We start from the raw sequence: 10,000 nt of genomic DNA, 5'->3' as shown, positions 1-10,000 counted from the left end.
CTTCTCTGTCAGAGCAGATAACAACTGTGCTCAGCAGGGTCTGCACTACCCAGATGTTGGCTAATGACCTTAAGTCCTCCCTTAAGACCACTACAGTGGGCTGCTAAAGTGCCGCTCCACAACACCATCAACTCTCACTGAGCTCCAAATTAAGAAGCTGTTTACCCCCCAACAGGCCTGTTTAGAAATCCTGGACTCGCTTGTGCTCCGTCCCCGTGGCTCTTTTTAAATGGACTGTGGGTGGTCACGGGTGTTTGATCCGGATATATTTTTTTAATTTATACTCCTTTTCATTTCCACTTCGGAGAGCTTATGATGTGTTTTTCTGCTATGGACAGAATAGTGTGCATAATCACAATGTTGTCTTTGTTTACACGCTTGAGGAGGACTGTGACTGAATGGTTATTACCGCCTTGGCTTGGGCAGAGAAAAACATTATTTTACCATAAATAATAAAGTATCTTCCACCATCTTTCACACCAACATTGTAGATGAAATAATTAATAACATAATTGCAGACTATTATCGGCTTCAACATTATTTGCTTGCTGTGTTCAACATTCGCTTAAATTTCTTCACTTGGATGTGGGTGGATGTTTGCACCATTTGAGCCTAACTACTGCTTGCTGGGGGTATTTGACGTAGCAAGGTTTTTTTCCGGTACATGCACTCCTACAGGTGATTTATCCAATGGTGTTTGAATGAAAAGGGCAGGGGGCACCCAGATTTGAACTGGGGACCTCTTGATCTGCAGTCAAATGCTCTACCACTGAGCTATACCCCCTCCTGTTAAACTTTGAACACATGTGAATAAACACTTTTTGTCACATGGTCTACTCACAGAGGCAACAACAGCAGCAGCAACAGGACAAGGGTTAAACAAAGAGAGAGAGAGAGAGAGAGAGTGAGAGAGAGAGAGAGAGAGAGAGAGAGAGAGAGAGAGAGAGAGAGAGACAGAGAGACAGAGAGACAGAGACAGAGAGATTAGTGGAAAGTGACTGACAAAAAAACAGGCCACATCAGCACATTCAAGCTTACACACACTACTATGTATCTACTATGAAATTCAATTTCAATATTACATTACACTTAGTTGACGCTTTTTTGTACAAAGCGACTTACAGATATTACAGGCTATTGGTTACAGTCCCTGGAGTAATGTGCCTTGCTCAAGGCTATTGGTTACAGTCCCTGGAGTAATGTGCCGCGCTCAAGGCTATTGGTTACAGTCCCTGGAGTAATGTGCCTTGCTCAAGGTTGTTGGTTACAGTCCCTGGAGTAATGTGCCTTGCTCAAGGCCACTTTAGCCATGGATGGAGGTGTAGGGAGTGTTAGGGCCAGTATTTGAACCTGCAACCCTGGTAATTAACGCCTTGGGCTTCCAGAAATAAAGTACAGGTAAATTCCACCTAGCACTGTTGCTGAAGTAATTAGTTACTTAAATTAGACTATTATCTGCTTCAACATTATTTGCTTGGTGTGTGTGTGTGTGTGTGTGTGTGTGTGTGTGTGTGTGTGTGTGTGTGTGTGTGTGTGTGTGTGTGTGTGTGTGTGTGTGTGTGTGTGTGTGTGTGTGTGTGTGTGTGTGTGTGTGTGTGCGTGCGTGTGTGTGTGTTTTTGCACCCTTTACTCCTAACAACAACTTGTTGGTGGTATTTGGTGTAGCAGGTGTTTTCTTTTACATAGTGCTATACAACTCTAATCAGTCTGTTGCAACCTAGTACCTCAGCTCATCTAGAGCGGTCGTGGGTAAATGGTTAGGCCGTCAGACTTGTAACCCAAAGGACACCGGTTCAACTCCCGAACTGTGTAACACCAATTGTATGATCATGATATCGATCCAACAGCATGAAGCATCTCTCCATGGCTCACACCTCAATCACATCACCCCAATGTACATGGATTTGCAAAGGAGCTATTAGATATCCATTAACAAATAGGCCAATTGTATAACTAGAATTAATATTTTCATTGCCATGTGAACTCAGAAGTAGCTCCCTCCATCAATCTGTTGCCCAGGCCGGCTGGTGTTTCTGTTCATAGCTTCCCTCCACCCACTTCCCCTCCCGGCGCTAAATACTGTACATAATTATGGTCTAAAATGGCAGCATGCTGTAGACTACCACATGCAGCACGTGGGGATGTAAATTAAAGCTAGCTTAGTGGGAAATGCTTGGCTCTACCCTCCTTCTGCTCATGCCATCTGTATGGCTTAGAAAGGGAATGAAAGGAAAGAGGAGAAGGAGTTAAAAAAAAAACCAGCTAGCAGGACAAAAAGTATGGTGAGAGAGAGAGAGAGAGAGAGAGAGAGAGAGAGAGAGAGAGAGAGAGAGAGGGGGAGGGGTAGAAAGGAAAAGATACTAGACATACTGTATGGACATGGAGCTCAAGGGGATGTAAAGTAGTGCTACATCACTTCCTCAGGCGCTAAATGGATAATTGCGGCCCAAAATGGCGACATGCTGTAGACTACCACATGCAGCACATGGGGATGTAAATTGGTACTACATGGAGCACATGGGAAGGGCCTATGCAAATTGGTGCTACACCTGGTTAGTGGGAAATGCTTGGCTCTGCCCTCCTCCTCTTCATGCCATCTGTAGTATGGATTGGACAGGAGAGGAAAGGAAAGAGGAGAAGGACATGGATATATTTTTTTTTTTGACAGGATGAAAAGTGTGGGAAAGAGAGTCAGAGGGAATTGGGTAGAAAGGAAAAGACATACTGTATGGAGCTCAAGGGGATGTAAAGTAGTGCTACATGCAGTAGGCTACATTGGTATGTAAATTAGTACACATGCTTAGTGGGAAATGCTTCGCTCTGCCCTCCTCCTCATGCCATCTGCATCAGGGAAGAAGATACATGGATGGAGAGAGGAGAGGGAAGGAGAGAGACGGATAGAAAGAACATAATAGAATGTGGAGGCAGATGTTTGGGGAATGAACACAGTGCAGTTTCTCACAGTGTATAGCGACTGCAGGTTGGCATCACAGGAGTTTCATACAAGGGTCAAAGATTTTCAGTATGGTAGGTTGGACGCGTCATCTATGCAACAAAGTGGGATCAACTCCAGTCTCCAAAATTACTTTCCCATTGAATTCCATTAATTTTCCAATGCTGTTTCTCAAATGGTGCACTTGTATGTATCTCTTACATTATGTAAACAACATGGCAGCCGTTTAGTGCATGCTGTGTCCATTGTTCGCTCCTAAAGTCTCCTAAAGTGGCATGGCTGCCATAGGATTGCAGTTCGGAGCTTATGAATAGTCTCTGCTATGGTTTCTTGCCCATACAATAAAGATAAAGCCAAATATAATAGACCATAGAGACTGGGCATTTTTTTTATATCAGGTTCAAGAACTTGATTGTGCAGGTCACCAAAGAGAGATCCAAGGCCAAGGAGGTACAGGTGATGAGAGAGAGACGGGTGTCCAGAGAGAGATGAGAGGGAGAGAGAAGGAGGTGACAAAGGAGGTGAACCAGTTCAAGAGATAGAGTATGAAGGTGTCAGAGGAGGTGCAGCAGTTGATGGAGAGAGAGGCAACGGAGGAGATGTAGCAGTTGAGCAACAGAAAGGAGGTGATGGAGGAAGTGCATCAGTTGAAGACAGAGGGAGAGAACGAGGCGAAGGAGAATCGGATGACCAAAAACAGGGAGAGAGAGTACAGAGAGAGACAGCGCAGGAGGCACAAATGACCAGGTAGCATACATAACTGTAAATGCAAATACTGAAATCTTGACCCCCCCCAATTGTCAACATAAAGTTACGCCCTTGTTGGCTACTGTTTATATTAAAATCCTCATGCTTGTATTTGCATTTTCTGCACTGAATTTGCCGTTTTTTTTGTTTGTTTCTGGCACTAGTCACTTGAAGCGACATAGCTGCCATAAGATTGCAGTTTGGTGCTCATCAATAGTATCTGCTATGGTCTCTTGCCCATACAATAGAGATATAATAAAATATAATAGAGACCATAGAGATTGAGACTGGGCATTTTCCACATGACAGTCAAATATAATAGAGACCATAGAGATTGAGACTGGGCATTTTCCACATGACAGGGACCATGTGGGCTGCATGCCTACTGCAGCCTGTGGAGAACTAGCTTAAATAAGTGGGCTGATGTGGAGCAGGGAACAGCTCTCCTCTCAGCAGTGAGAGTCACACAGAGAGCAATTAGCCATTCATCCTACACACAGAAACACTCATGGCAATGCAAGCACACACACACACACACACACACACACACTTGAAGGTTGGCCAATGTCGGCATGGCTATATATTATGTCGGAGAAAAGTGTGTGTGAGTGTGTGTACGTATGTGTGCGTGTGTGTGTGTGTGTGTGTGTGTGTATGTGTGTGTGTTTATGTTTGTGCTTGTGTGCATCTGTGTTTGTGTGTAAGGGTGGTTGATGTTTAAGGGCGTAACGCAAATGTTCAAATTCCTGAAAAAAATGATGTATAAAAATTGAAAAAAATAAAAAATAAAGTACTTAGTGGTCTGTGGAATTTCACCTTATTTTTGCCATTTTTCGGAAAAGGTGTCCTGCATCAACACATTGCATAGGAGTGATTCTCTAATTCGCCTACACTTTTAACCCTTGTGTTGTGTTCGTAAGCTGCATACACCTGTGGTGTTCGGGTCATTTTTGACCCGTGATAACAAAACTCAGCCATAAAATACCCAAAAACACTAGTTATCATCAAATATTGTTTTTCATCTCATGGCTAACTTGGTATGTATTCATATCCATGGAAATATTACTTTATGTATTCATCTTTTTGACTTTACTGGTCTTTTATCTTACATTATACAAATCGTTTTTGATGACCAAAACTATCAAAATCTGCATAAATTCACTATTAATACCTCCTAAAGTGATACAATTAGTGATTATGTTGTCCATGTATTACAGCTGATATGAGAGTACAAAAACCCCCAAATTTATTTTATTGGTTTTTCTCTAATATTGAAAAATATCATCAATAGTGGAATTTGTGTTGTTGAGGTCCAAACCAACCCAAAGAGATTTATAGCAGGATGAAGACCAAATGTCAACTAAATTAGTTTTTCAGTACATAAAATCAATGTTTAAATATGTTGACTTGGTGTTTTTCAATATTTATATGATTATAGTGTGGTAAATATACAAAATAACAATTATGTCCGAGTCACAGCTATTCCACCAATCTAATGCAAAGATATTGGAAATTAACACATCAATTAACATGAAAAAAGTCACACTATTCGTCTGAATCCCCTATGCCATGAACATGGACCATTATGTCATTGCCACATCAACTTTATGGAAAGTATAAGACCAGTTCTACATGTTTGGGTGCCATTATGAATTTTTGATACGTTTTTTGGAAAAAATAATGTGCAAAAATGTATTTTGCAAAAAAATCTTATTATATAATGCAGAAATGGATTCCCTGACCTTGAAAACATATGAATAGACATCAGAAATACATCTGTACTCCTTTCACAACAGGATATATGACATATTGTAGTGTATGGGACTGTCCGGCGGCCATATTGGATTTGGAATATGAAAAAGCTAGCAAAAAAAATTTCAGGCAAGAAATATATTTTCCTCACCATAAATCACCAAACTAAAGACAAGGGGCAACCAACAGCTTTTCAGAAATGCATACAACAGCCAAAAATCTATGCCGGGTCAATTTTGACCCTGAACACCACAGATGTAACTTTTTTTTTTTTGGACCTTTAAAATTTACCCAAATGATAAAACTTATTTTTTGTGTGTTGCAATGATTGTGACTGAGGATTAGATGAAGCCTTATTCCAAGAAAATGAAGGAAAGTGTGTTTTTTTCACACTTAAACTTGAAAACGGGTCAAAAATGACCCGAACACAACATAAGGGTTAAGTCCGTGGATTTTATTTGGCAATTCCATTAACTATTAACTGCATCCAATGATGTTTTGGACATTAGAAAACATTTATCTTTCATATAATACAGAAAGTGTAGACATAGCATTATTTCCCTCAGCAAGAATGAATATTTAATACTGGTTTTGGGCGTTTTCATGCCGTCCTGTTTTCCAAATTTCAGATTCAGTCTTCATATTAGCATGTAAAGAAACTTGTTTTGCCCAAGACGATTGCAAATGTTGATTCACAGTAATCATCACAATATGACAAAACTGTCAGAAAGACCACTGTCCTTTCCATTATACATGAAATTTGCCATTTTGTGTTTGTCCACGAAAACTGTGTTAACGGTGTCACGGTCTGAAACCTCCTCCATAAATCAGTAATGGTTTGGTCTTAGGCCATACGAATAACATCACGTGATGTCATAACCTCTTTGGCAGGATACGGGAAGACTTTTTGGTAAATATTGAGCTCCATCCTTCCATAATTTAATCCATTCTTTTTCATGTTCTCATAGCGGGAAAATTGCCTGTCAACGGTGTTATCAACATATTCATAAGAATCTGAATTAGAAATCACATGTAGAAAAACACAAATAAAGCATACAGATACATGAATTGATTAAGGTGTTGTGGTGGAACTTCTGAGGTCCTCAGTTAGCACAACACCATAAAAATGGCTGAAATGTCAACGGTGTTATCGTCAATGGTGTTACAATTAAGTATGACAGTCAGGGTTGCCAGATGAGGCTGATGATTTCCAGCCCAAAAAGTGATCAAAATCCGCCCTAAAAACCCGCCCAATTCTATTGATTTATATGGCAGGGGGAAGGTTTTTCTGATAGATGCCATTTTTACCCGCACCCGGCCATCCTAAGCAGCCCAATTGGGCGGGAACCAGCCCAATCTGGCAACACTGATGACAGTTGAGGAGGAGTATGTTTTTGCCAATTTATATCCATATTGACAGACAAACAAACTAAATAATTTGTGTTCTAGGGAGATGGGTTTGTCTGCTCTGTTTTTTCTCCTAAAAAAGTGCCGACTTGTTCCCCTGCACTGTTGACCGTAACACCGTTGAGTAACACCGTTGACTGTTTTGAAAGTGTTTTTGCGCTATTGATCCCTTATGTGTTGGAAAAATCCTATGAACATACACTAGGGATTATCTCTGGAGAAGGAAGTCTTGTGTAAGGAGGGTGACTATATTCAAATCAGACGTTACAGGGATTTATGATGAAAAATGTGTCAGTCTGTATCACAGTGACTCATAAAATCCTACTTATGAAGCTCAACAATCACATTTTCTATATCAGTTGCACAGATTAAAGACAACATTACTGCTAAGGGACATAAGCACTTTCAAACATATATTGTTTAAACTCTGTAGTATTTTTATATATGTTTGAAATGACATAGTATTTGTCCATAACACTGTTGACAAAATAATTAAGCAAATGTTCGCTTTCATTAGAGTATTTATCAAATGATTTAAGATTAAGCTTGGCAATTTGTTTGTTTGGAAACTTAAATATATACACTATGTAAACATCTAGGTCATTTAGTTGAAAAAAAATACTGATAATTGACATTTTGCTTTTGCCAAAAGCGTAGGGGAATCGTAGAATCACTCATAGGCATGTCACACCGCAGGAAAATGGAGTCACACCACAGGGAATTCACTGCATTATGGCCATTTTAATCCTTTTGTATACATGACTGACATCTGAGCTCATGCTAACTTGATAATGATATTGTGTTTAATCTTAATATGTGTTTTCATTTATAAAAAAAACTTTGTTTTCCTCCTATAAGAGCAGTCACACCACAGGACACCATAAAATGAACCTAAGCATTGCGTGACAGAAAGATTGCAATATGAAGACATATTAAGAGGTTAAGAGTCACCTTAAACTTCCACAGCACTCTCCAATAACTGAGGTACTTACTGGTTAGGAGCCAGTCTTTAAGACCCTTGTAGTTGGCCTTGCAGCTGCCCATTCACAAACATTGACATACATGTCACCCCACAGGACGCAATTTGTGTTACGAAATTGAACTTGTAGTTAATATTACTGTCTTGAGTTTTTTCCACATTCACATACAGTGCCCTCCATAATTATTGGCACCCCTGGTTGAGATGTGTTAAAAGCCTTAAAATAAATTCAGTGTTTATTGCAGAAGAATACTGTCACACTGAAAATTGTAGGAAAATGTAGCCTTCAACTCAAATGAATTGTAAGAAAATAAAAAAATCCCTGACTAAAAAATAATTATTTTTCATTAAATCACCTGTTCCACAATTATTGGCACCCTTAACAATTCCCAGGAAATAAATATAATTGAAGCATTTCTGTCATTTCTACAGTAGTTTACAAAGTTTACCAGAGTATGTAGGAACATTTAATTAGTAATTCATCACTTCCTGTTTCCCTGGGGTATAAATATGACGTGACACCGAGGCCATTTCTCTTATCCACTCTTAAACATGGGAAAGACAAAGGAACACAGCATACAAGTGAGGCAGATGTGCGTCGACCTTCACAGGTCAGGCAGAGGCTACAAGAAGATTGCCACTCAACTGCAGCTGCCCATATCCACTGTGAGAGGAATAATTAAGAAGTTCAAAACAACTGGAACAGTGGTAAACAAGCCTGGACGAGGACCCAAGTTTATTTTGCCACCACGCACTGTGAGGAGGATGGTAAGAGAAATCAAAAGATCTCCAAAGCTCACTGTTACAGAATTACAACAAATCGTAGCATCCTGGGGTCACAAAGTGTCCAAATCAACCCTCAGGCGCTGTCTACACGCCAACAAGCTGTTTGGGAGGCATGCACGGAGAAAACCTTTCCTCACTCACAATCATAAACGCAAGCGTCTGGAGTTCGCCAAGCGGTATTGGGGCTTCAACTGGGACCGTGTGCTTTGGTCAGATGAGACCAAGATTGAGCTTTTTGGCAACAAACACTCTAAGTGGGTCTGGCGTACCACGAAAGATGCGCATGCTGAAAAGCACCTCATACCCACTGTGAAGTATGGGGGTGGGTCAGTGATGCTGTGGGGCTGTTTCGCTTCCAAAGGCCCTGGGAACCTTGTTAGGGTGCATGGCATCATGAATGCTTTGAAATACCAGGACATTTTAAATCAAAATCTGTTGCCCTCTGCCCGAAAGCTGAAGCTGGGTCGTCACTGGGTCTTTCAGCAAGACAATGACCCTAAACATATGGCCAAATCTACACAGAAATGGTTCACCAGACACAAAATCAAGCTCCTCCCATGGCCATCTCAGTCCCCTGACCTCAACCCCATTGAGAACCTGTGGGGTGAGCTGAAGAGGAGAGTACAGAGGAGAGGACCCAGGTCTCTGGATGATTTAGAGAGATTCTGCAAAGAGGAATGGCTGAAGATCCCTCTTTCTGTCTTTTCCCATCTTATGAAACATTATAGGAGAAGATTAGGTGCTGTTTTGTTGGCAAAAGGGGGTTGTACAAAATATTAACACCAGGGGTGCTAATAATTGTGACACACATTATTTGATGTCAAATAATTATTTCTTTATGTGGGATTTTTTCCCCACTGAATAAATGCACTTGTATTGAAGGTTGGATTTTTCTCTTTTTTTCCATTAAGGTCCCATATTATTTAGAAAAAAAAAAAATAATTGGAAGCTAAAAAACACATCTCAACCAGGGGTGCCAATAATTATGGAGGGCACTGTATCTTAATCTAAAGTTAAGATTTATGTAATCATGCCAAATGCTTCATACATTATTCAAAATGTTGTTGGTTAATTTATATATATATTATTATATATTGTTTCATTAATGTTACAGTCACACCGCAGGAAATTTGACATATAAACCTTTACATAAATCTTAACAAAAATGCTTCTTCTCATCAAGACTAATATGAAACATAATGTACCACATCTTCTTTCATTGACATTTGTTTTTTAAAGGAAAATAACAGTTTTGCAGGTTTTTAACCAATGTTACGAAAAAACAAGGCGTCACGTCTCCCACCCTTAAGCAGAGTAAGTGTGTGTCTAGCCTCCCGCCAAGGTCGTAAGGAAGCTGCTAAGCTGGGTGAGCCACA

At 40.2% G+C, this 10,000-nt stretch overlaps 1 non-coding gene across 1 annotated transcript; it reads right to left on the bottom strand.

Moving 5' to 3' along the window:
* Positions 1-712: 712 nt before the first annotated feature.
* trnac-gca (transfer RNA cysteine (anticodon GCA)) lies at positions 713-784 on the bottom strand. The gene has a single exon. It is a non-coding gene; the product is annotated as a tRNA-Cys (tRNA).
* Positions 785-10,000: the final 9,216 nt, after the last annotated feature.

This window comes from Engraulis encrasicolus, chromosome 8 (assembly GCF_034702125.1).
Source record: "Engraulis encrasicolus isolate BLACKSEA-1 chromosome 8, IST_EnEncr_1.0, whole genome shotgun sequence".
Lineage (NCBI taxonomy): Eukaryota > Metazoa > Chordata > Actinopteri > Clupeiformes > Engraulidae > Engraulis > Engraulis encrasicolus.
The sequence above is the reverse complement of the archived record's forward strand: the minus strand, read 5'-3'. Positions and strand labels throughout refer to the sequence as shown.